Raw genomic sequence first — 26991 nt, forward strand, 5'->3', positions numbered from 1 at the left:
AGTGTATTTTACAACGCAATGTGAGTGTCAGCAAGTGGCTGGCTGATACACGAGAAACTAAGTGGACTGAGGTATATCCACTTTGTGAGAATTTGAATCTCACTTTTTTTGGGGGGAGACTGAACCCAAACTCAGGCCCAGTGTATTTTACAACGCAATGTGAGTGGCAGCAAATGGCTAGCTGATACACGATAAACTAAGAGGACTGAGGTATATCCACTTTGTGAGAATTTGAATCTCACTTTTTTGGGGGGGAGACTGAACCCAAACTCAGGCCCAGTGTATTTTACAACGCAATGTGAGTGTCAGCAAGTGGCTGGCTGATACATGAGAAACTAAGAAGACTGAGCTATATCCACTTTGTGAGAATTTCAATCTCACTTTTTTTTTTTGGACACAGAACCCAAACTCAGGCCCAGTGTATAAAACAATGCAATATGAGTGGCAGCAAGTGGCTGGCTGATAAACCACAAACTTAGAGGACTGAGGTATATCCACTTTGTGAGAATTTCAATCTCACTTTTTATTTTGGGGAGACTGAACCACAACTCAGGCCCAGTGTATAAAACAACGCAGTGTGAGTGGCAGGAAGTGGTGGGCTGATACACCACAAACTAAGAGGACTGAGATACAGTATATCCACTTTGTGAGAATTTGAATCTCACTTTTTTTGGGGGGACACAGAACATAAACTCAGGCCCAGTGTATAAAACAACACAATGTGAGTGGCAGCAAGTGGCTGGCTGATACACAACAAATTAAGAGGACTGAAGTATATCCACTTTGTGAGAATTTCAATCTCACTTTTTTTTGGGTGGAGACTGAACCCAAACTCAGCCCCAGTGTATAAAACAACGCAATGTGAGTGGCAGCAAGTGGCTGGCTGATAAACCACAAACTAAGAGGACTGAGGTATATTCCCTTTGTGAGAATTTCAATCTCACTTTTTTGGGGGGGAGACTGAACCCAAACTCAGGCCCAGTGTATTTTACAATGCAATGTGAATGGCAGCAAGTGGCTGGCTGATATACGACAAACTAAGAGGACTGAGGTATATCCACTTTGTGAGAATTTGAATCTCACTTTTTTGGGTGGGAGACTGAACCCAAACTCAGGCCCAGTGTATAAAACAACGCAATGTGAGTGGCAGCAAGTGGCTGGAAGATATATGAAAAAATACAAGGACTGTAGTACAATTTCAATCTCCCTACAATGATCTCAGGACAAGTATGGCAGCAATAAAAAGGACTGCTGCACACAAAAGTGTGGACAAATAAACAAGATAACTGTGTAGAAAGGAGCAACAGGATTTTTGCTTTTAAAAAAGCAGTTGGTTTGCACAGCGGTGCAAACAGCAATGCAGCTATCAGGGAGCCTTATAAGGCAGCCTAATAAGCTACAGAGCTGATGCACAAAGATATAGCCTCCACTGTCCCTGCAAAAAAAGGTGGTGTTGGACAGTGGAAATTGCTACAGCACAAGCGGTTTGGGGGTTAATCTTCCCTCCCTAACTATGTCCCTTCTTCTGACGAAGCTGCAGCAACCTCTCCCTATGCAAAGATCGGCAGAATTAAGATGGCGGTCGACGTGCACGCCCCTTTATAGCCCCTGTGATGCTGCAGAAAGCAAGCCAATCAGTGTCATGCCCTTCTCTAAGATGGTGGGGACCGAGACCTATGTCATCACGCTGCCCACACTCTGCGTCCTCCTTCATTGGCTGAGAAATGGCGCTGAACGCGTCATACGAAACGCGACTTTGGCGCGAAGATCGCCGACCGCATGGCCGATCCCACACTAGGATCAGGTATGGTTTCATGAAACCCGACTTTGCCGAAAGTCGGCGATTTTTGAATTTGTCCAGTCCGTTTCGCTCAACCCTACATATAGGACAACACTTAGAGCTAATGTGTGAGAGAATGAGCCATTGGAAATCTTCAGATGCAGAGGATGGTGAATAAGACATAAAAGGTTGAAACCTTGAGACTAGAGATGAGCAAATATTTCAATGTTTGGTTTGGATTACGATAGCCGAATTTGCAATATTCACCGATTTATTCGTTAAATATTCACCAAACATAGCCGAACGCCATTCAGCTCAATGGGAGGCAAAAACAAACACATGCATAACACCTTCTAAAGGCCCTAAAAGCTGCCAAAACACATCAAATGAGGGACAAACACCAGGAAAGTGCCCTTAATTCACCTACAGTGCATATTGTAGCATGGCACCTCAACAATCAACCATGCATGAGGCATCACGGTCTGGGCCAGCATTTACAGCTTTCAATTGAACGTCACAGTAAGACGAGATGGGTGAGGGATCAGTGTAGGCTTCCTGTGGTGGGAGCCCTAATAATACATACAACAGCTCAACCTGCTTTTATGCTGAACCACACTCAAGTGGCACACATATCAGTTTCGTAGACTACCATTGTCAGAAAAATCAAAGGTTACTAGTAAAACGGGTAGTTTACTCCAATGAAGTGGAGGCCTGATGGTCTTTTAGGCCTACTGCTACAGGCAACACACATTAAGGAGATTCAACCTGGAGTCTACACATTTTCAAAAATTATTAGCAGACACTACCAAAGTGGCATCAATTTCACCACAGTAGAAATAGTATAATATGGACTGACAGGTCTTCCACTATGCCCAATCCAGCAGATGGACAACTAACCAGGAGTGTTCACATTTCCAAAAATTAGAGCCTGACACCACAGAAGTGCCATAAATTTCACAAGAGTAGAATATAAGAGTATAATAGTGAATAACAGGTCTTCCACTACATCCGAACCAGCAGACGGACACCCAACCAAGAGTTTTCACATTTAAAAAAATGAGAGCCTGACACCACCGATGTGGAATAACTGTCACGAGAATAGAAATAGTATAATTGGGACCGAGATGTCTTCCACTATAGCCAAACTAGCAAATGTAGACCAACCAATATTGTTCACATTTCCTCAAATGTGTTAACATCTGCAGCAGCAGAAGCAACAGAAGGCACAGAAGCCACACTAAAGATATCACAGAGTGCAGTTACACGATATTAATGCGGCATACTAAAAAATGCAATATCGCCTAGCCTATAAAGTCTGTGATTGGGGAGCATAAGTCCTTGGAGATCCATGACTTGTTCATGTTGATGAAAATTAGGCGGTCTACACTTTCAGGGGACAGCCAGTTGCACTTATCCATCAGGATACCACCAGCAGCACTGAAGACACATTCTGAAATGCCGGGCACGATAAAAACTTCAAGGCGTGTGAGGCAACCTTAGGCCACTCATCCATTTTGGAAGGCCAAAATGTGAAAGGGTCCAAACCCTCGCCGATGGTATTGATATTCAATTCTAGATACTCCTGCACCATTCTCTTCATTTGTTAACACATTTAAGATTTGGACTCTGTTGTGCTGGTGCACGAGCTGGTCTAAAAAAGTGTCAAAGGAATCCACAAAAATTTCTTCTTCCACTCACACTACTGCTGCTACTAAGGTTTTGGCATTGACAAATAAACGTGCCAAATGTTGGAAGTATACAGCTGCGATGAGAACTGTGTGCTTTACTGCTCTCTTGGGGAAAACCTCTCTTAAAGTTGTGTAAATCATGTTTTGATACTCCAGCATTCGCGGATCCCTTTCCAGGATGAGAAGCATCTGGCAAAATTTGGTTTTATAACGTGGATCTAACAGAGTGGCAACCCAATAGTCCGCACTATTTCTTATCATAACTATACAGGGGTCATATTGCAGATAGTTCAGCAACAAGGCAAGGTATATGTCGAGCTCTACCATGAGGTCCAAGACCCTGCTGTGTTGGTAGCTGGGTAACACTGATGCATGTTTCCCCCAACCATGAACAACAGAGAGGGGAGGGTTATCCTCTTCATCTCCTGACAGTTGCTCACCTCTTTCTCCTCCATTTGTCCCTTGGATCTTGCACCTTCACTATCAGTTTGTCTGTTATCACCAGCCCCACTCGTTCGCAGTAATCCACCCTCTTTTAGCACCCGCCTATGTGACGCAGTCTGTAACTTTGAGACAATGTTATCCCTCCTGAATCCTCCTCTGTTTCTTCTTCTTCTTGTGGGACTCCCATCTACTCCTGCAGGCTATACAAAGTCGGCTCCAGCATATTGATGACCGAGATAGTGATGCTGATGGCGTCGTCAGCATTCACCATCTTAGTAGACATTTCAAAACAGTGCAGAGGTCCTTAATATGTGCCCACTTCGTAAACGTGATATGCGCCACGTCCGTACTGTCTTGGCCCAGGTTATATGACATGACATTCTGCATCAGGGCTCGTTGCTGCTGCCACAGTTGCTGCAACATGTGCAGAGTGAAATTCCAACATGCCAGGACATCGCATATCAATCTTGTGTCGATGACCTAAGGGGTGTGACCAGCGGAAGTGAGCACACAGCTTCTGTGCTTTCTGCAGCAGCTCACCCTGGCCAGGATACTGGTCAGAGAAAACACTGTACCACTAGGTTGAGAACGTGAGCCATGCAAGGCACATATGTGAGCTTGCCTCGCCATAAGGCCGCCACCAGGTTGCACCATTATCAGACACAACCTTTTCTGGATAAAGGTTCAGAGGAGACAGCCAATGCTCGAAGTCAGCCTTGAGAGATATCCACAACTCTTCAGCTCCAAGGCATATTAATTTTAAAACTGCCTGATTCCGGTGAGCTCTGGCTGCACAGTACAAAGGTGGTGGGGATTCTCTCTGCACTGTTGGAACACATGTCTTATTAAGGAAGATGGCGCAGGTGGAGGCCCTGGAGGAGATAGAGAATGAGACAGAAGCAGAGATGTTCCCTACTGTACGATGTTAGTAACAGAAGAATTTTTTTTGTGCTTGTGGATTAGGCCTCTATAGCAGACTAGATGCTACACAAACAATGTGAAAATGAGATGTCCCCTACTGTATGACATTATCAACAGAAGAACTTTTTTGGGGCCTGTGGATCAGGCCTCTATAAAAGACTAGATTCTACAAACAATTTGAAAGTGAGATGTTACCTACTGTATGATGTTTTTACCAGAAGAATTTTTTTGTGCCTGTGGATTAGGCCGGGGACACACTTAACGTATAAAAAAAGGGTCCGTTTTTCACGGCCGAGAATCGCACAAATGTTTCAAAAACAGGGATCCGTGTGCAGTGCGAGGATGCGATTTCCTCGCATCAAATGATCCGTGTGACATCCGTGTGACATCCGTATGGCATCCGTATGCCGAGATTTTCTCGCAAGCTTGCAAAACCGACATCTAATGGATTTATGTGCTCAAATGTTCGGGAAAACATATATACAGTATATATACAGTATATATATATATATATATATATGTCATTGAGACACATATATATATATTCTGTATTTATATTTCATTCAGCGCGATATCTGTGAACAGCCGGTAATTCAATTGCCGGCTTTGCATTTCTCCTTCACAAACCCGACAGGATATGAGACATGGTTTTCATACAGTAAACCATCTCATATCCCCATTTTTTTTGCATATTCCACACTACTAATGTTAGTAGTGTGTATGTGCAAAATTTGGCCGCTGTAGCTGCTCAAATAAAGGGTTAAATGGTGGAAAAAATTGGCGTGGGCTCCCGCGCAATTTTCTCCGCCAGAATGGTAAAGCCAGTGACTGAGGGCAGATATTAATAGCCAGGAGAGGGTCCATGGTTATTGGCCCCCCCGTGGCTAAAAACATCTGCCCCCAGCCACCCCAGAAAAGGCACATCTGGAAGATGCGCCTATTCTGGCACTTGGCCACTCTCTTCCCACTCCCTGTAGCGGTGGGCTATGGGGTAATGATGGGTTAGTGCCACCTTGCTATTGGAAGGTGACATTAAGCCAGATTAATAATGGAGAGGCGTCAATTATGACACCTATCCATTATTAATCCAGTTGTTTGAAAGTGTTAAAAAACACACACACATGATTTAAAAGTATTTTAATGAAATAAACACAGCGGTTGTTTTAATATTTTATTGCTCTCTCAATCCATTTTCAGACCCTCGCTTGGCAAAACAATAAACACACAATATACATACCTTCTGCTGACCCGTCACGTCCCACGAGGTAATCCATCTGAAGGGGTTAAAATAATTTACAAGCAGGAGCCCTGCAAAAGCAGCTATGCTCGTGCTTGTAAGCCCCGGCGAATGAAGGAAATGTAGGTCATTGACCTACTTTTCCTTCAGTCGCGGTGATGCGCCCCCTGGTGGATGTCCTCATATGTCCTGGAGCGTGGGAAAAAGTTCCCAGGCTGCAGTTCATGAGAACATCCAGCAGGGGCGCATTACCGCGACTCAATGTAAGTACAGATCACTGTGCTTTCCTTTCAGCACCCGGGGATTACAGGCACGAGCGAGTGGTTTATCGCAGCTCCTGCCTGTAATATTAGTTAACCCCTTCAGATGGATTACTTCGTGGGACGTGACAGTTCATCAGAGAGGGTATGTATCTTGTGTGTTTATTGTTTTGCCAAGCGAGGGTCTGAAAATGGAATGAGAGAGCAATAAAATATTAAAACAACCGCTGTGTTTATTTCATTAAAATACTTTTAAATCATGTGTGTGTGTGTTTTTTAACACTTTCAAACAATTGGATTAATAATGGATAGGTGTCATAATTGACGCCTCTCCATTATTAATCTTGCTTAATGTCACCTTACAATAGCAAGGTGGCATTAACCCTTCATTACCCCATAGCCCACCGCTACAGGGAGTGGGAAGAGAGTGGCCAAGTGCCAGAATAGGCGCATCTTCCAGATGTGCCTTTTCTGGGGTGGCTGGGGGCAGATGTTTTTAGCCACGGGGGGGCCAATAACCATGGACCCTCTCCTGGCTATTAATATCTGCCCTCAGTCACTGGCTTTACCATTCTGGCGGAGAAAATTGTGCGGGAGCCCACGCCAATTTTTTCCGCCATTTAACCCTTTATTTGAGCAGCTACAGTGGCCAAATTTTGCACATACACACTACTAACATTAGTAGTGTGGAATATGCAAAAAAAATGGGGATATGAGATGGTTTACTGTATGAAAACCATGTCTCATATCCTGTCGGGTTTGTGAAGGAGAAATGCAAAGCCGGCAATTGAATTACCGGCTTTTCTATAGAACACCGCTGCGTATTTCTCGCAATGCACACGCATGGTCCGTGTGTAATCCGATTTTTTCTCGCACCCATAGACTTTCATTGGCGAGTCTCGGCCGAGATACGCTGACAATCGCAGCCTAGTGCGAGTTCCCTCGGATCCGAAATACGGTGGAGAAAATATCGGATGATGGGAGCTGCACCATAGATTAACATTGGGCCGAGTGCTATGCGATTTTTTTATCGCATAGCACTCGTCCGTATTACGGTCTAGTGTGACCCCGGCCTTAGGCTTCTAATACAGACACCTAGTGTCCGTGCATGGACCACGAACACAAACTTCTCCAGGAAGTCCATGTTATTGTTTGGGTTTGGCAGCACAAACATAGGGTCTTTCCCATGCTGTCATCTGTGTCACAGCGCAGGAAACAGTGGCTGCTCTAATCGGCGGTAAGTTTGTTACCACCCGTCTGTGCGCTGTGGTTCCCACGCTGTCATACAGATGACAGCATGTTAGCTAGCTGTTTTGACCGGTGTATTCATGAAATGACACCTGTGAAATAAATAAATTAAAAAAGTTTTTTTTAATTATCTAAATAATAAATAATAATTTATAATATTAGAGTTAGGATTGTCCTAATTAGCGTCACCATGAAGTGGTGGGATGGCTTTTGCATTTTTTTAAATAAAAAAAGTGTTAACTAAGAATCCTATATTATTTTCATGCACTATTGCTGTTTCTTTATTTACTGCAGGTTATTCAATCATTATGTTTCTGTCTTTGTTTTTTTCTCTGTTTAGTTCATATCTTTAGTTTTTTTCAGTCTGTTTGCTCCACGTGCATATACAGGCGTGGTCTGCCTTTTCTTTGAGCTGGACATTATGTTAATGTGGTTCCCCATGGTTGTGTGTCTACTAGCTGGGCCCAGTCCTTCTCAGCCCTTATCCACACACGTCACTTGACAAACAGTTAAGTTTTTAATATTACAGTTACAAATGTCCCAATTAGGGTCACTGTGAAGTGGTGGGATAGCATTTGCAATTTTTTTTTATCAAAAAACATGTTAACTAAAAACCCTGTATTATTTTCAGGCACTATTGCTGTTTATTTATTTACTGTAGGGTATTCAATCATTAAGTTTCTGTCTTTGTTTTTTTTTCTGTTCAGTGGCCAGTGTGAACTTGTGCTTACACGCTGCATCCACACAAGTTTATATCCCAGTTCATATCTTTAGGTTTTTTATTGTTCATAAAAACGTTCACTCTTGTTGTAGGCTGAATTGATGTTTGTTGACTTGTTGAATGGTTGCTTATAACCTATTGTATCACTCCTTGGATCTTATTGTTTTGCTGTCCTTGAGGTAGAAAGGTGCATGTTAATTGAACAATCGATGTTTGTTAATTTGGTGAATACCTGACTATCATTTGTATCAGTCCATGCAACTTGTTGTCTTGCATGCATTGAAGGACAAAATATGTGAATAATGGCCTAAAATACTGCAGTGAGTGTAAAAAGATAAAAAGGACCTCTATCCTTCTACAGGAACACTATAGAGGACAACAGCCATGGCACAATGGCTCCATCCGGAGGTATACTGATTTGATCCACTGCCCATCATTGAACCCATAGAGGCGATTGAAGAACCCAGGTTGGGACAATCAGATCACCTAGCTACATACCTCAAAGTACTCTATCAACTTCCTAAGCTTGCCTCTACCTCCTCTCCGTTGGTGCCCACTTAAACCAAGGTGCTGCGGGTTGGGTAGTTGATCCTGGAAGCCCTGCAGTTGCAGATGTTTTATATCTCAGCAAGCCAGTGGAAGGGTAAGACTGTGTAATTTGCAACATCTTATATATTTTCTGGAACTACAATATATATTATTCACTGTTGTTGATCCAATACATTTTTATTATTGTGTTTCACTCACAATGGGTTTATAATTAACCTGCATCTTTATGATTATCTCTACCGCTCATAACTTTGAATTGGGTCTCCTGATAATTAAGCACGAGTTGAAACTTATCGAAGCATTAGGCACAGACTGTCTAGAATAGTACCTATGTTGCCTAGACTAGAAGCTTATCATATTATCCAAATGTCTTGCAGGGACAACCAGGCCAAGTGAGGACATCCCACAAATGGAGCGAGGATGCCAAATCCCATGTTAATAGGGTGCCAACCCCAGTGACTAGTGCAGGTAATGGAGAAGTGAATGGGTTAAATTTGCGCTGCTATGTGGAAAGGATGAAGGAAGGTTTATTTGTCAATGTGTTTCGAAGTATACAAGTGGCATCTCTCCTGTCTATTTCTCCTATCAATTGAATCTATGAAATATTCAGACTACAATCACATTCTTCATTGCTTCAGGTTTACAATCTATTACGGTGTGGAGTATTTGGCCAGTGCTTGAAGGCTTTTTCTTCTCATTGCTGTTGTTGAGCTATGAGCTATGATATCCTTTCACTCTTTTAAATCACCACCAAATTGTCTGCATCATTCACTGCCTACGCTACAGTACCATCTATGATAGTACCCTTAATTGGCTGCGCAATATCATCTAACATGATAGTTGCAAGATATTATGGAAGTGCCAGCACGATTGCTCCTGTGGTCAAGTCAGTCTTCTGTAGCTGATACTATCTTCTACAATGTGTCAAAAAGTGGCATCAATTTTGGGGGGCAATTTGTGTGGACTGATTTGTAAATTGTTCAAATTCACTAGTACCTAGTACAAGTTTCTAAAATTTGTCTCAAATTTTATTTGCTTCTACTTATTCCTTTCTTGTTACCCTTTAACTCGAACATTTCACATTAAAGATATAAATGTAGTGTGAGCATAAAAAATACAATGAAAACACTTTATTTACAAAGCAAGCATACAAAGAGCTTTCTTAATCACTGTATTTGAAATGCAAAATGTTGACTGGAAATTTGCATATTTTTCTTTAATGTTACAGATAAACAATTTGACATTTGGACAGAGAAACTTGAATAAATTTGCCTCTTATGCAGTCAACCATGCCAGTCAAAAGTATGTAGGCCAGTTAATTCCCAACGCACCACAGGAATCATTCTTCCAAGGCAAGTTCATAAAGTTCACAAAACCGATGTTGGATACTCCATCGTCAAAAAGGCTGCTGCTGCAATAAAAAATGTTTCATTAAGACATCACAAGTCTGTTTTTAGTTCTTGTTAAATAGGATAATATATTGTAGTCATAGAAAGTTTCTGCTTACTAATACATATTAATTTCTTTTCACATCAGGAATTATTAACCCATTAGTGACAGAGCCACTTTGGTACATAACCCCTTTACCCCCAATGGTGGTTTGCACATTAATGAGAGGGCCAATTTTTATAATTCTGACCACTGTCCCTTTATGAGGTTATAACTCTGGAATGCTTAAATGGATCCCGGTGATTCTTGCAATGTTTTCTTGTGACATATTGTACTTCATTACAGTGGTAAAATGTCTTTGATATTACTTGTGTTTATTTGTGTAAAAAACGGAAATTTGGCAAAAAGTTTGAAAATTTTGCAATTTTCCAACTTTTAATTTTCATGCCCTTAAATCACAGAGATATGTTACACAAAATACTTAATAAGTAACATTTCCCACATGTCTACTTTATATCAGCACAATTTTGGAGCCAAATTTTTTTTTTAGGGAGTTATAAGGGTTAAAATTTGACCAGCGATTTCTCATTTTTACAACACCATTTTTTTTTATGGACCACATCACATTTGAAGTCACTTTGAGGGGTCTATATGATAAAAAATACAAAAAGTGACACAATTCTAAAAACTGAACCCTACAAGGTGCTCAAAACCACATTTAAGAAGTTTAATAACCCTTCATGTGCTTCACAGGAATTTTTGGAATTTTAAAAAAAATGAACATTTAACTTTTTTTCACAAAAAAATTAGTTCAGATCCAATTTGTTTTATTTTAACAAGGGTAACAGGAGAAACCCCAAAAGTTGTTGTACAATTTGTCCAGAGTACTACGATACACCATATGTGGGGGTAAACCACTGTTTGGGCTCATGGCAGAGCTCGGAAGGGAAGGAGCGTCATTTGACTTTTTCAACGCAGAATTGGCTGGAATTGATCAGACGCCATGTTGCATTTGGAGAGCTCCTGACACGGCCGGACTGGCCCACTGGGACACCGGTGAAATGCCTGGTCGGCCCCGCCCCAGAGAAGAAGAGGAGGAAGAAAAAAAAAGGGACCCCCACCACAACCAGGGCCCCCACGGTGCCAGCGCTGGCATGGGGCCCATCTTCTAATACTCACCTCTCCTTGTCCCAGCGGCAGTTGCAGTGTCTTCAGTGCCCTCTGACTCTGCGACATCTCAGGGCAGAGGGTGCGATGAAGTCATCACTGTGCACTCAGCCTCTCTGTCCTGAGCATTGCAGAGCTGGATAGACGCCGAGTGTACCAGACCTGCGGTGGGAACGGGAGAGGTGAGGATTTTACTTTTTTTTTTCTTTATGAATGGGGCCCACAGTAATGTATGGAGGAGCGGGGGGAGGCATAATACTGTGCGGGGGGCATAATACTGTGTGGAGGAGCTGGGGGCGTAACACTGTGTGGAGGAGCAGGGGGCCCATAATACTGTGTGGAGGAGCGGGGGACCCATAATACTGTATGGAGGAGCGGGGGGCATAATACTGTGTGGAGGAGCGGCGTCCCATAATACTGTGTGGAGGAGCAGGGGCCCATGATACTGTGTGGATGAGCAGGAGGCATAATACTGTATGGGGGAGCGGGCTCCCATGATACTGTGTGAAGGAGTGGGCTCTCATGATACTGTATGGAGGAGTGGGAATGCATAATACTGTATGAAGGAGCAGGGTCCCATAATACTGTATGGAGGAGCAGGGGGGCATATTACTGTGTGGAGGAACGGGGTCCCATAATACTGTATGGAGGAGCGGGGTTGCATAATACTGTATGGAGGAGCGGGGTCCCATAATACTGTATGGAGGAGCGAGGGGGCATATTACTGTGTGGAGGAACGGGGTCCCATAATACTGTATGGAGGAGCGGGGATGCATAATACTGTATGGTGGAGCGGGGTCTCAAAATACCGTGTGAAGAAGCATGAGGCCCACAATACTGTATGTAGGAGCAGGGGGCCCATGATGTGCTGTATGGGGGAGCATTATATGGGGCCCATAATAATTTATGGAGGACTATGTGGTTGGCCATAATACTGTATGGAGGACTATGAGGTGCCCATAATACTGTATGGAGGAGCATTATATGGGGCCAATAATACTGTATGAACGAGCATTATATGGGGCCAATAATACTGTATGGAGGACTATGTGATTGCCCATAACACTGTATGGAGGACTATGAGGTGTCCGTGATACTGTATGAAGCATTATGTGTTAACCATAATACTGTATAGCGCACTGTGTGGTGCCTATATATTGTACTATATCTGTTTTTTTATCTGTGCATCAGGAATTGGCATGTGTTAACGGGGCCCACTGATACTCTTTCGCCCGAGGCCCATGAAAACCTGGAGCTGACCCTGGCGACAACGCATATCAAGATGAATGCCGGCTGCAGCTGTGACAGGGCACTCTGCTCTGTGACAGGGCGCTCTGCTCTGTGACAGGGCGCTCTGCTCTGTGACAGGCCATGAGTTGAAGTCACATAGCAGTTTTGTTAAATGACTCCTGCAGCCTTTGATAGGCTGGTGGCCTTTCAATGTTACTGCTATGTGACGTCACCGCGCGGCCTGTCACAGAGCAGAGCGCCATGTCACAGCTGCAGTCGGCAGCCATTATAACGACCATGCCGAATATGAAGCCACAAGAGGATGCCGGGGAGCACAAGAAGGTGAGAAGAATCCCCCCCTCCGTAGTTGGGCAAGGTAGTGGCCATAGGGATGACATAGGGGCCCAGGGAGGGTACATTAAATAAAGGGGCCCAGGATGAGGACATTATTACTGGAAGGCGCCCAGGATAGGGACCCTATTAAAACCTACATTATTGGTTTTTGGTGGCAAGTGGATACATAATTACTGTAGGGGCCAATCAGGTGACATTATTACTGCTGTAATTTACTTTTGAGCTTACTGTCTTCCATGGGGAGAACAAAAGGGGGTCCTGCTACTGTGCAGGGTGGCACTATGTCTTTTTTTTTCATCTGACATAGTATAGAAGTCGAGGAAAATAGTGGGGAATGTGCTCTGGAAGCGATCAGCTATAGCTAACTGTGTTATTTTCTGCAGAGATGAGTCTTTGCTGGAAGAAGTAATGGCGGTCTGCACTGCATGAAGAAAAAAAGACTTCAACTACAGATGTCACCGGTGAGTCAGTGTGTTGCTTGTACACTTACACTATATACTGTATACTGTGTACAGAGCTCCTTTGTATAATGTCACTGGTGATCACTATTATGTGCACACAAACACTATATACAGAGCTCCTGTGTATAATGTCACTGGTGATCACTGTATTACCTGTACACTATACACTATATACAAAGCTCCTGTGTATAATGTCACTGGTGATCACTGTATTACTTGTACACGATACACTATACAGAGCTCCTGTGTATAATGTCACCGGTGATCACTGTATTAGCTGTACACTATACACTATATACAGAGCTCCTGTTTATAATGTCATTGGTGATCATTATATTACCTGTACACTATACACCATATACAGAGCTCCTGTGTATAATGTCATTGGTGATCACTGTATTATGTGTACACTGACACTATGTACAGAGTTCCTGTGTATAATGTCACCGGTGATCCCTGTATTACCTGTACACTATACACCATATACAGAGCTCCTGTGTATAATGTCACTGGTGATCACTGTATTACCTGTACACTGACACTATATACAGAGCTCCTGTGTATAATGATGGTGATCACTGTATTACATGTACACTATATACAGAACTCCTGTGTATAATGTCACTGGTGGTAACTGTACTACCTGTACACTGACTCTATATACAGATTGTCAGGACTCTGAACATTTTTTATTACCTTTTTGTGCATTACTGCCCTTTTCCAAGATGGCGTCTTTGGTCTCATGTGCTGTCATGATTCTCAATGGCGAGAGAACATAGCCCAGCATATATGAGAACTAGCTCTTGGAAGATGGAAACTATACTGACCATGAACTAAACCTGCCGCACAACTAGAAGTGGCCGGGTAGCATGCCTACGTTTTTTTATCCCTAGATGCCCAGCGCCAGCCGGAGAACTACCTAATCCTAGCAGAGGAAAAGACAGTCCTGGCTCACCTCTAGAGAAATTTTCCCAAAAGGCAGACAGAGGCCCCCACATATATTGGCGGTGATTTTAGATGAAATGACAAACGTAGTATGAAAATAGGTTTAGCAAAAATCGAGGTCCGCTTACTAGATAGAAAGAAGACAGAAAGGGCACTTTCATGGTCAGCAGAAAACCCTATTAAAACACCATCCAGAAATTACTTTAAGACTCTAGCATTAACTCATAACACCAGAGTGGCAATTTCCGCTCACAAGAGCTTTCCAGACACAGTAACGAAACAGCAGCTGTGAACAGGAACAAAATGCAAAAACACACAAGGACAAAAGTCCAACTTAGCTGGGAGTTGTCTAGTAGCAGGAACATGCACAGAAAGGCTTCTGATTACATTGTTGACCGGCATGAAACTGACAGAGGAGCAAGGTTATATAGCGACTCCCACATCCTGATAGGAGCAGGTGAACAGAGGGGATGATGCACACAAGTACAATTCCACAAGTGGCCACCGGGGGAGCCCAGAATCCAATTTCACAACAGTACCCCCCCCTCAAGGAGGGGGCACCGAACCCTCACCAGAACCACCAGGGCGATCAGGATGAGCCCTATGAAAGGCACGGACAAGATCGGAGGCATGAACATCAGAGGCAGTGACCCAAGAATTATCCTCCTGACCGTATCCCTTCCATTTGACCAGATACTGGAGTTTCCGTCTGGAAACACGAGAGTCCAAGATCTTTTCCACAACGTACTCCAACTCACCCTCAACCAACACCGGAGCAGGAGGCTCAACGGAAGGCACAGCCGGTACCTCATACCTGCGCAACAATGACCGATGAAAAACATTATGAATCGAAAAGGATGCAGGGAGGTCCAAACGGAAGGACACAGGGTTAAGAATCTCCAATATCTTGTACGGGCCGATGAACCGAGGCTTAAACTTAGGAGAAGAAACCCTCATAGGGACAAAACGAGAAGACAACCACACCAAGTCCCCAACACAAAGCCGAGGACCAACACGACGACGGCGGTTGGCAAAAAGCTGAGTCTTCTCCTGGGACAACTTCAAATTGTCCACCACCTGCCCCCAAATCTGATGCAACCTCTCCACCACAGCATCCACTCCAGGACAATCCGAAGATTCCACTTGACCGGAGGAAAATCGAGGATGAAACCCCGAATTACAGAAAAACGGGGACACCAAGGTGGCAGAGCTGGCCCGATTATTGAGGGCGAACTCCGCCAAAGGCAAAAAAGCAACCCAATCATCCTGATCCGCAGACACAAAACACCTCAAATATGTCTCCAAGGTCTGATTAGTCCGCTCGGTCTGGCCATTAGTCTGAGGATGGAAAGCAGACGAAAAAGACAAATCTATGCCCATCCTAGCACAGAATGCCCGCCAAAATCTAGACACGAATTGGGTCCCTCTGTCAGAAACGATATTCTCCGGAATACCATGCAAATGAACAACATTTTGAAAAAACAGAGGAACCAACTCGGAAGAAGAAGGCAACTTAGGCAAGGGAACCAGATGGACCATCTTAGAGAAACGGTCACACACCACCCAGATGACAGACATCTTATGAGAAACAGGCAGATCCGAAATAAAATCCATTGAGATGTGCGTCCAAGGCCTCTTCGGGATAGGCAAGGGTAACAACAATCCACTAGCCCGAGAACAACAAGGCTTGGCCCGAGCACAAACGTCACAAGACTGCACAAAGCCTCGCACATCTCGTGACAGGGAAGGCCACCAGAAGGACCTTGCCACCAAATCCCTGGTACCAAAGATTCCAGGATGACCTGCCAACGCAGAAGAATGAACCTCAGAGATGACTCTACTGGTCCAATCATCAGGAACAAACAGTCTACCAGGTGGGCAACGATCAGGTCTATCCGCCTGAAACTCCTGCAAGGCCCGCCGCAGGTCTGGAGAAACGGCAGACAATATCACTCCATCTTTAAGGATACCTGTGGGCTCAGAATTACCAGGGGAGTCAGGCTCAAAACTCCTAGAAAGGGCATCCGCCTTAACATTCTTAGAACCCGGTAGGTATGACACCACAAAATTAAACCGAGAGAAAAACAACGACCAGCGCGCCTGTCTAGGATTCAGGCGCCTGGCAGACTCAAGGTAAATTAAATTTTTGTGGTCAGTCAATACCACCACCTGATGTCTGGCCCCCTCAAGCCAGTGACGCCACTCCTCAAAAGCCCACTTCATGGCCAAAAGCTCCCGATTCCCAATATCATAATTCCGCTCGGCGGGCGAAAATTTACGGGAAAAAAAAGCACAAGGTCTCATCACGGAGCAGTCGGAACTTCTCTGCGACAACACCGCCCCAGCTCCGATTTCAGAAGCGTCGACCTCAACCTGAAAAGGAAGAGCAACATCAGGCTGACGCAACACTGGGGCGGAAGAAAAGCGGCGCTTGAGCTCCCGAAAGGCCTCCACAGCATCAGGGGACCAATCAGCAACATCAGCACCCTTCTTAGTCAAATCAGTCAATGGTTTTACAACATCAGAAAAACCAGCAATAAATCGACGATAAAAGTTAGCAAAGCCCAAAAATTTCTGAAGACTCTTAAGAGAAGAGGGTTGCGTCCAATCACCAATAGCCTGAACCTTGACAGGATCCATCTCGATGGAAGAGGGGGAAAAAATGTATCCCAAGAAGGAAATCTTTTGAACCCCAAAAACACACTTAGAACCCTTCACACACAAGGAATTAGACCGCAAAACCTGAAAAACCCTCCTGACCTGCTGGACATGAGAGTCCCAGTCATCCGAAAAAATCAGAATATCATCCAGATACACAATCATAAATTTGTCCAAATAATCGCGGAAAATGTCATGCATAAAGGACTGGAAGACTGAAGGGGCATTTGAAAGACCAAAAGGCATCACCAAATACTCAAAATGGCCCTCGGGCGTATTAAATGCGGTTTTCCACTCATCCCCCTGCTTGATTCGCACCAAATTATACGCCCCACGGAGATCAATCTTAGAGAACCACTTGGCCCCCTTTATACGAGCAAACAAATCAGTAAGCAGTGGTAACGGATATTGATATTTAACCGTGATTTTATTCAAAAGTCGATAATCAATACACGGCCTCAAAGAGCCGTCTTTCTTAGACACAAAGAAAAAACCGGCTCCTAAGGGAGATGACGAAGGACGAATATGTCCCTTTTCCAAGGACTCCTTTATATATTCTCGCATAGCCGCGTGTTCAGGCACAGACAGATTAAATAAACGACCCTTAGGGTATTTACTACCCGGGATCAAGTCTATGGCACAATCGCACTCCCGGTGCGGAGGTAGTGAACCAACCTTGGGTTCTTCAAAAACGTCACGAAAGTCAGACAAGAATTCAGGAATCTCAGAGGGAATAGATGATGAAATGGAAACCAAAGGTACGTCCCCATGAGTTCCTTTACATCCCCAGCTTAACACAGACATAGCTCTCCAGTCGAGGACTGGGTTATGAGATTGCAGCCATGGCAATCCCAGCACCAAAACATCATGTAGATTATACAGCACCAGAAAGCGAATAACCTCCTGGTGATCCGGATTAACACGCATAGTCACTTGTGTCCAGTATTGTGGTTTATTACTAGCCAATGGGGTGGAGTCAATCCCTTTCAGAGGTATCGGAGCCTCCAATGGCTCCAAATCATACCCACAGCATTTGGCAAAGGACCAATCCATAAGACTCAAAGCAGCGCCAGAGTCGACATAGGCGTCCGCGGTAATAGATGACAAAGAACAAATCAGGGTCACAGATAGAATAAACTTAGACTGTAAAGTGCTAATTGAAACAGACTTGTCAGGCTTCTTAGTACGCTTAAAGCATGCTGATATAACATGAGTTGAATCACCACAATAGAAGCACAACCCATTTTTTCGTCTAAAATTCTGCCGCTCGCTTCTGGACAGAATTCTATCACATTGCATATTTTCTGGCGTTTTCTCAGTAGACACCGCCAAATGGTGCACAGGTTTGCGCTCCCGCAGACGCCTATCGATCTGAATAGCCATCGTCATGGACTCATTCAGACTCGCAGGCACAGGGAACCCCACCATAACATCCTTAATGGCATCAGAGAGACCTTCTCTGAAAATCGCCGCCAGGGCGCACTCATTCCACTGAGTAAGCACAGACCATTTGCGGAATTTTTGGCAGTATATTTCAGCTTCATCTTGCCCCTGAGACAAGGACATCAAGGCCTTTTCCGCCTGAAGCTCTAAATGAGGTTCCTCATAAAGCAACCCCAAGGCCAGAAAAAACGCATCCACATTGAGCAACGCAGGATCCCCTGGTGCCAATGCAAAAGCCCAGTCTTGAGGGTCGCCCCGGAGCAAGGAAATTACAATCCTGACCTGCTGTGCAGGGTCTCCGGCAGAGCGAGACTTCAGGGACAAAAACAATTTGCAATTATTTTTAAAATTTTGAAATTGAGATCTATTCCCCGAGAAGAATTCAGGCAAAGGAATTCTAGGCTCAGACATAGGTGCATGAACAACGAAATCTTGCAAATTTTGTACCTTTGTGGCGAGATTATTCAAACCTGTAGCTACACTCTGAAGATCCATTTGAAACAGGTGAACACAGAGCCATTCAAGGATAAGAAGGAGAGAAAGAGAGGAAGGCTGCAGTATAGGCAGACTAGCAAGTGATTCAATTAAGAGCACACTCAGAACTAGAGGGGAAAAAAAAAAAAAAAATTGTAGCAGACTTCTTTTTTCTCTCCTTTCTCAGCCAGTAATTTAACCCTTTTTTTTGGGCCGGTCAAACTGTCATGATTCTCAATGGCGAGAGAACATAGCCCAGCATATATGAGAACTAGCTCTTGGAAGATGGAAACTATACTGACCATGAACTAAACCTGCCGCACAACTAGAAGTGGCCGGGTAGCATGCCTACGTTTTTTTATCCCTAGATGCCCAGCGCCAGCCGGAGAACTACCTAATCCTAGCAGAGGAAAAGACAGTCCTGGCTCACCTCTAGAGAAATTTTCCCAAAAGGCAGACAGAGGCCCCCACATATATTGGCGGTGATTTTAGATGAAATGACAAACGTAGTATGAAAATAGGTTTAGCAAAAATCGAGGTCCGCTTACTAGATAGAAAGAAGACAGAAAGGGCACTTTCATGGTCAGCAGAAAACCCTATTAAAACACCATCCAGAAATTACTTTAAGACTCTAGCATTAACTCATAACACCAGAGTGGCAATTTCCGCTCACAAGAGCTTTCCAGACACAGTAACGAAACAGCAGCTGTGAACAGGAACAAAATGCAAAAACACACAAGGACAAAAGTCCAACTTAGCTGGGAGTTGTCTAGTAGCAGGAACATGCACAGAAAGGCTTCTGATTACATTGTTGACCGGCATGAAACTGACAGAGGAGCAAGGTTATATAGCGACTCCCACATCCTGATAGGAGCAGGTGAACAGAGGGGATGATGCACACAAGTACAATTCCACAAGTGGCCACCGGGGGAGCCCAGAATCCAATTTCACAACAATGTGCACTGTATCTTCCTGCTATAAAACTCCACCCCAGCCTTCAGTCTGTGCTAGAGTATTCTGCCTTGCATCCAGCTCCTGACCTCTGGTGACTCCCTGGCTATATACCTGCTCCTGTGAACCTGTGGGGTTATCCTGCTACTCTGCTCTGAGTTCCTGCTGCATACACCAGTTCCAGTAATCCTCCTTCTTCTGCTGCTCGTGTTTGCTTCCATCTGCATTTTCTGGACATGTAAGCTGTTTCTGCTCTGCAAGAACCTGAGACTATTACCCAGACCTCCCTGGTTGAGCTATTTGAACTGCCTTATAAGCATATCTATCTGTGTTGTGGACTAAGCAAGGACTTATTCATGTCAAGTATCCTCAAGAATCATTGTGCTTCATAGACTTTCTGCGTGATTGCATTTTCCTCTGAAGTTTCCTATAGACTGCTGAGCTGCATTTGATATTTGCACCAAGTGTTGTGGACTTGAGTTTCTCTCTGCACCTGTTTGAATCACCGTGTGATAATATAGGCTTTACCACTTATAAAACTGTGTCCTGTAGTAGTCTTGTTCCACGCAAAGAGTTTCCTGAGTTATTCCCTATAATTATTACACAGATATCCTGTGTATAATTTTACCTGTGATCACTGTATTACCTGTACACTGACACTATATACAGAGGTACTGTGTATATTGTCACTGGTGGTAATAACAGTGTTGTTAGTATTGTGGTTTGTATTCATAATCAATATTGTAGTATTCTGGCACTATGTGTTGGTAATTTGTGGTCTGGTCATGGCGTGGCAGTATTTCTCTTTGTATGTTTGGTCCCTATATGCTGGTAATATTTATCTTTATTTATTTTTACTCATTTATATAGCGCTATTAATTTCACAGTGCTTTACAGACATTATTGCCACTGTCCCCGATGGGGCTCACAATCTAGATTCCCTAGCAGTATGTCTTTGTAAATGTGGGAGGAAACCAGAGTACCTGGAGGAAACCCACGCAAACACGGGGAGAACATACATTGCAGATGTTGTCCTTGGTGGGATTTGAACCCAGGACCCCAGTGCTGCAAGGCTGCAGTGCTAACCTCTGAACCGTACTTCCCTAATATGTCATATTATTCGGTCACTATGTGGTGGTAATATGTGATATGGTCATGGTGTGACGATATTTGTCCCTTGTATGTAGTATTATTTGGTCACTATGTGGTCTGGTCATGGTGTGGTGGTATTTCTTCCCTGTATGTGGTAATATTGGTCTTGGTACAGTGTGGTGTATGGCGGTCATTTGTTCTCTCTGATATTAATTGGGAGAAGATTATTTATTTCCATTAGAGTTTTAATGCTTTGTACACAGCGGCGGAGATGCCCTTAGAAGGGGTTGCGACCAATCACAAGCCGTGACGTCATCGAAAGGTCCTTCACGCGCTCATTCTTAAGAAGGAAGGCTGCCGGAAAGAAGACGAGGGTGGTATATTCCTATTAGGTATATACTCACCCTCGGATGCGCCCTGCTTCTTTCCGGCAGCTTTCCTTCTTAAGAATGAGTGCGTGAAGGACCTTTCGATGACGTCACGGCTTGTGATTGGTCGCGGCGGCCCATGTGACCGCCAGCGACCAATCACAAGCCGTGACGTAATTCTCATGTCCTAGAATGAGGAATTTAGGGACCTGAGGGATGAAGTCACGGCTTGTGATTGGTCGCTGAGCAGTCACGTGGGCCGCCACGACCAATCACAAGCCGTGATGTCATCGAAAGGTCTTTCAAGCGCCATTCTTAGGAACGGAAGATGCCGGTTACCAGCGGTAAGGTCCAGGCTGCGTCGGAGAGGTGAGTATATCAATATTTTTTATTTAATTCTTTATTTTACACTTAAATATGGATTCCGATACCGATTTCCGATATCGCAAACATATCGGAACTCGGTATCGGAATTCCGATACCAGATTCAGAAGATCACCGACCTCATGGCCGACCCCACACAGGGGTCGGGTTTTGTTTCATGAAACCCGACTTTGCCAAAAGTCGGCGACTTCTGAAAATGGCCGACCCGTTTCGCTCAACCCTAATGCAGTTTGCTGTTTTTGTCTGCCCTACTTCCTGTTCGTTTGTTTAAAACCTGGCTCAGGTGTCAGCCTCCTTGCTGGAGTATTCTGCTTCCGTTTCCCCTTCAGCTCAGCTGCTTGTTCTACTGTGCTTCTACCCATGGCTCTGGACATTTTCTGCCTATAAGCTGCACTCACAGTTATCTTTAGTCTGTTGAATTTGGAACTTAACCCTTGGTTCACTCCTCCTGGTAAGAACTCTGTTTTTGAACTGTGTTTTGGAACTATGTTGCTGGACTATGTTTTTGCTACTTAATCCTTCATTTACTCCCCCGGTGGGAGCTACTGGAATCTACACCAGTATAATACTTTAATGTGAACTTGTTCTGGACTTACCCATGTTTATTCTACAACTGAGATCAACTTGAGAACTTGTTTCAGGACTTACCCATGTTCATGCCACACCTGGGATTAACCTGAGGACTTGTTCTGGACTTCCCTGTGTTTACTACATACCTGGATTTGACTCTTTCTGCACCGACAGTGTTTTGGATCTGCACCACATCACCTGTCACACTCACCTTGCCGAGGACTCTGCCGTAAGAATTCTGCCGATTTGCTGTATATGGTTAAGGGACTTGTTTCATTGCGTGTTATCAGTATATTGTTTTGGGTGTTATTACTGTGGTACAAATACATTATTTGCACTAAAGAAACCCGTCTCTGTCTGTTCATTGCCCCACGCTACCAGAATCCTCAAGTTCCTACAATAGTATTACAAACTTATATAGATGTGTTGTGAGAACTTTGAAACCCCAAGAGATTCACTAAAGTTTATAACGCAGAGCCATGAAAATAAAACATTTTTTTTCCCACAAAAATGATTTTTTAGCCCCCAAAATTGTATTTTCCCAATTGTAACAGGAGAAATTGGACTGCAAAAGTTGTTGCCCAATTTGTGCTGAGTACGCTGATACCCTTTATATGGGGTAAACCACTGTTTGGGCACACAGCAGAGCTCGGAAGGGAAGGAGCACCGTCTTACTTTTTCAATGCAGAATTGGATGGAATTGAGATCGGACTTCATGTTGCATTTTCAGAGCCCCTGATGTGCCTAAACAGTGGAAACCCCCAATTCTAACTCCAATCCCTAACCTCAACAAACCCCTAACCCTAATCCCAACCCTAACCACATGTTTTGGCACTTTTATACAATGAAAACTGATTATTTTTGCATTGCTTTATTCTTAGGGCTATAACTTTTTAATTTTTTTGCTTATGATGCTGTGTGGCTGCTCATTTTTTGTGGGACAAGATGAAGTTTTCAGCGGAACCATGATTATTTATATCTGTCATTTTGATCACGTGTTATTCCACTTTTTGTTTGGCGGTATGATGATAAAGCATTGTTTTTTGCCTTTTTTTTTGTTTTCACTGAAGGGGTTAACTAGTAGGGCAGTCTTATAGGTCGGGTCATTACAGACGCTGCAATACTAAATATGTGTACTTTTATTTATTTTTTATTTACATAAAAAAATGTACTTATTGGAACAATATTTTTTTCTTTATTTAAAATTAAAATATATATATATTTTTACACACTGTAGTTTTTTTTTTTACTTTTTGACATTGTCCCAGGGTGGAACATCACTATATAGTGTTAGATTGCTGATCTGACACTTTGCAGAGCACAAGCTGTGCAGGAGTCTTGCGGGTGCCTACTCTCAGCAAACACTGACAAGCCACCTACCTGCAGGACCTGGAAAGACCCCGTGGCCATCTGAGGGTCTCAGGGAAGTGCTCAGGGAGGGGGCTTCCCTATGCCATGGAACACTGCGATCTTGATTGGTCATAGTGTTCCGGGGGTTAAAGTGCCGGGAGTGGTCAGTGACCACTCCTGGCATATAGTGCCGTGTGTCAGCTGTGATAGTCAGCTGACACCCGGCCATGATCGTCCGCGCTCCCCCATGAGAATGGCTTATCGCATATGACATGCTACCCTGTCGATGGTCATATGGGCCCAGGTCACATCAATAGTACGTCTGATGTCAAAAAGGGGTTAATGACCAAGCCAATTTTTACAGTTCTGACCACTGTCCCTTTATGAGGTTATAACTCTGGAATGCTTCAACAGATCCCACTGATTCTGATAATGTTTTTTCGAGACTTATTGTACTTCATGTTAGTGGTAAACTTTCTTCGATATGACTTGCGTTTATTTATGAAAAAAATGGAAATATTGCAAAAAGTTGGAAAAGTTGGAAAATTTTGCAATTTTCAAATTTTTAATTTTCATACCTACATAAATCAGAGAGATATGTCGCACAAAATACTTAATAAATAACATTTCCCACATGTCTACTTTACATCAGCACAATTTCGGAGACAACTTTTTTTTGTTAGGAATTTATAAGGGTTAAAAGTTGACCAGTCACTTTGAGGGGTGTACATGAGAGAAAATACCCCAAAGTGAAACCATTCTAAAAACTGCACCCCTTATTGTGCTCAAAACCACCCCTTAACCGCGGGAGCCTTTTTTGGTTTTGCGTTTTCGTTTTTAGCTCCTCTCCTTCGAGAGCCACAACTTTTTTATTTTTCCGTCAATATGGCCATGTGAGGGCTTGTTTTTTGCTAGACAATTTGTAATTTTGAATGACACTGTTGGTTTTACCATGTCATGTGCTTGAAAACAGGAAAGCAGTGTAAAAATATTCCACATTTTGTTAAAAAAGGGCAATTTTCCGATTCCCGTAGCGTCTCCATTTTTCATGATCTTGGGTTGGGTGAGGGCTTATTTATTGTGCGCTGAGCTGATGTTTTTAATACCATGGTGGTCCAGATATGAACTTTTGATGACCCGTTATTGCATTTTAATACAATGTCATGGCTACCAAAAAAAGTAATTCTGGCATTTTTACTTTTTTTCTCGCTAGGCCGTTTATCGATGAGGTTAATCCTCTTTTTATTGATAGACCGGGCGATTCTGAAAGTGGCAATACCAAATATGTGTATGTTTGACTTTATTTTTAGTGTTCTATTTTGAATGAGACAAAAAAGGGATGATTTGAACTTTTATATTTTTTTTGTATTTTTAAAAACTTTTTTTTTTTTTTACTTTTGGCATGCTTTAATAGTCTCCATGGAAGACTAGAACCTGCCACAACCTGATGAGCTCTGCTACATAAAGGCAATGTTCAGATCGCCTCTATGCAGTAGAATAGCTCACTTGCTATGAGCGCCGACCACTGGGTAGCGCTCATAGCAAGCCGACACTGACAACCATAGAGGTCTCCAAGAAATCTCAGGCTGTCATGTCAACACACCGGTGACCCGTGATAACATGATGGGGGTCACTGGTGTGCATATTTCCAGCGTGATTGCCGGAATTGTGATTTAAATGCCGCTGTCAGAGTTTCTACCCTCGGCTATTGCGGGCACATGTCAGCTGTTCAGAACAGCTCACATATAGCCGGAAAGATGTGGACTCACCGATGAAGCCCACATCAAAAGGAGGGAGTGTGACATTGGTGTACCATTATGCCCGATGTTGGTAAGGGGTTAACCCTTTACGTGCTTCACAGGAACTGAAGCAATATGGAAGGAAAAAATGAACATTTAACTTTTTTCACAGACATTTTACTTCAGAACCAATTTTTTTTAATTTTCACAAGTGTAGAAAGAGAAAATGAACTACAGAAGTTGTTGTGCAATTTTTTCTGAAACCACTGTTTAGGCACACGGCAGAGCTCGGAAGGGAACTCAGAATTAGCTGGAATTGAGATCGGATGCCATGTCGCATTTGGAGAGCCTCTGATGTGACTAAACAGTGAAAAAAAACCACAAGTGACATCATTTAGGAAAATAGACCACCAAAGGAACTTATGTATATTTGCAGTGACCACTTTGAACCCAAAAGTGCTCACAGAAGTTTATAACGTAGAGCCGTGAAAATAAAAAATCATATTTTTTCCACAAAAATTGTCTTTTTACCCCTATTTCTCTCTCCTCTGATGTGTGATCACATCAGAGGAGAGAGAAATTAAAAGGAAAATCTGACATTTTTTTTACAGTTGCCATTATACTGTTAATAACGGCGATCGCAACATCGGGGTCGGTACAAACCAACCCAAATCAAGTTCTCTGGGGTCTCCGCTACCCTTGGTAGCTAAGACCCTGAAGAAATTGCAACTCTTGGAGGGCGCTTTAACTTTAAACCTGTGCTGTGGTATAGGTACCCTTAACTGCTGCCGTTATATGGCGTATCGGCGGTTATGATGGGGTTAAATAGATCTGGCAACCAATGGTGAATAAATCATGATAAATACCATAGATCAGTGCTGGGTTTCTTGAAAACATTTGTGCATCATCCAGCATTGGCATCAAATCCTCAGATTGGGCTAATTATGCTATATGTACAGTGGGTACGAAAAGTATTCAGACCCCTTTAAATGTTTCATTCTTTGCAGCCATTTGGTAGTTTCACAAAAGTTGATTTTTTTTCTCAATAATGTACACTCTGCACCCCATCTTGACTGAAAAAAACATAAATGTAGAAATGTTTGCATATGTATTAAAAAAGAAAAACTGAAATATCACATGGTCATAAGTATTCAGACCCTTTGGTCAGATACTCATATTTAAGTCACATGCTGTCCATTTCCTTGTGATCTTCCTTGAGATGGTTCTACTCCTTCATTAGAGTCCAGCTGTGTTTAATTAAACTGATAGGACTTGATTTGGAAAGGCACCCACCTGTCTATATAATACCTCACAGCTTATAGTGCATGTCAGACCAAATGAGATTAATGAGGTCAAAGGGACTGGCCAAGGAGGTCAGAGACAGAATTGTGGCAAGACAAAGATCTGGCAAAGGGTACAACAGAATTTCTGCAGTATTCAAGGTTCCTAAGAGAACAGTGGCCTCTATAATCCTTAAATGAAAGAAGTTTGGTACCACCAGAAGTCTTCCTAGACCTGGCCGTCCAGCCAAACTGAGCAATCATGGGAGAAGAGCCTTGATGGGGGAG

Source organism: Ranitomeya variabilis, chromosome 1, assembly GCF_051348905.1.
Source record: "Ranitomeya variabilis isolate aRanVar5 chromosome 1, aRanVar5.hap1, whole genome shotgun sequence".
Lineage (NCBI taxonomy): Eukaryota > Metazoa > Chordata > Amphibia > Anura > Dendrobatidae > Ranitomeya > Ranitomeya variabilis.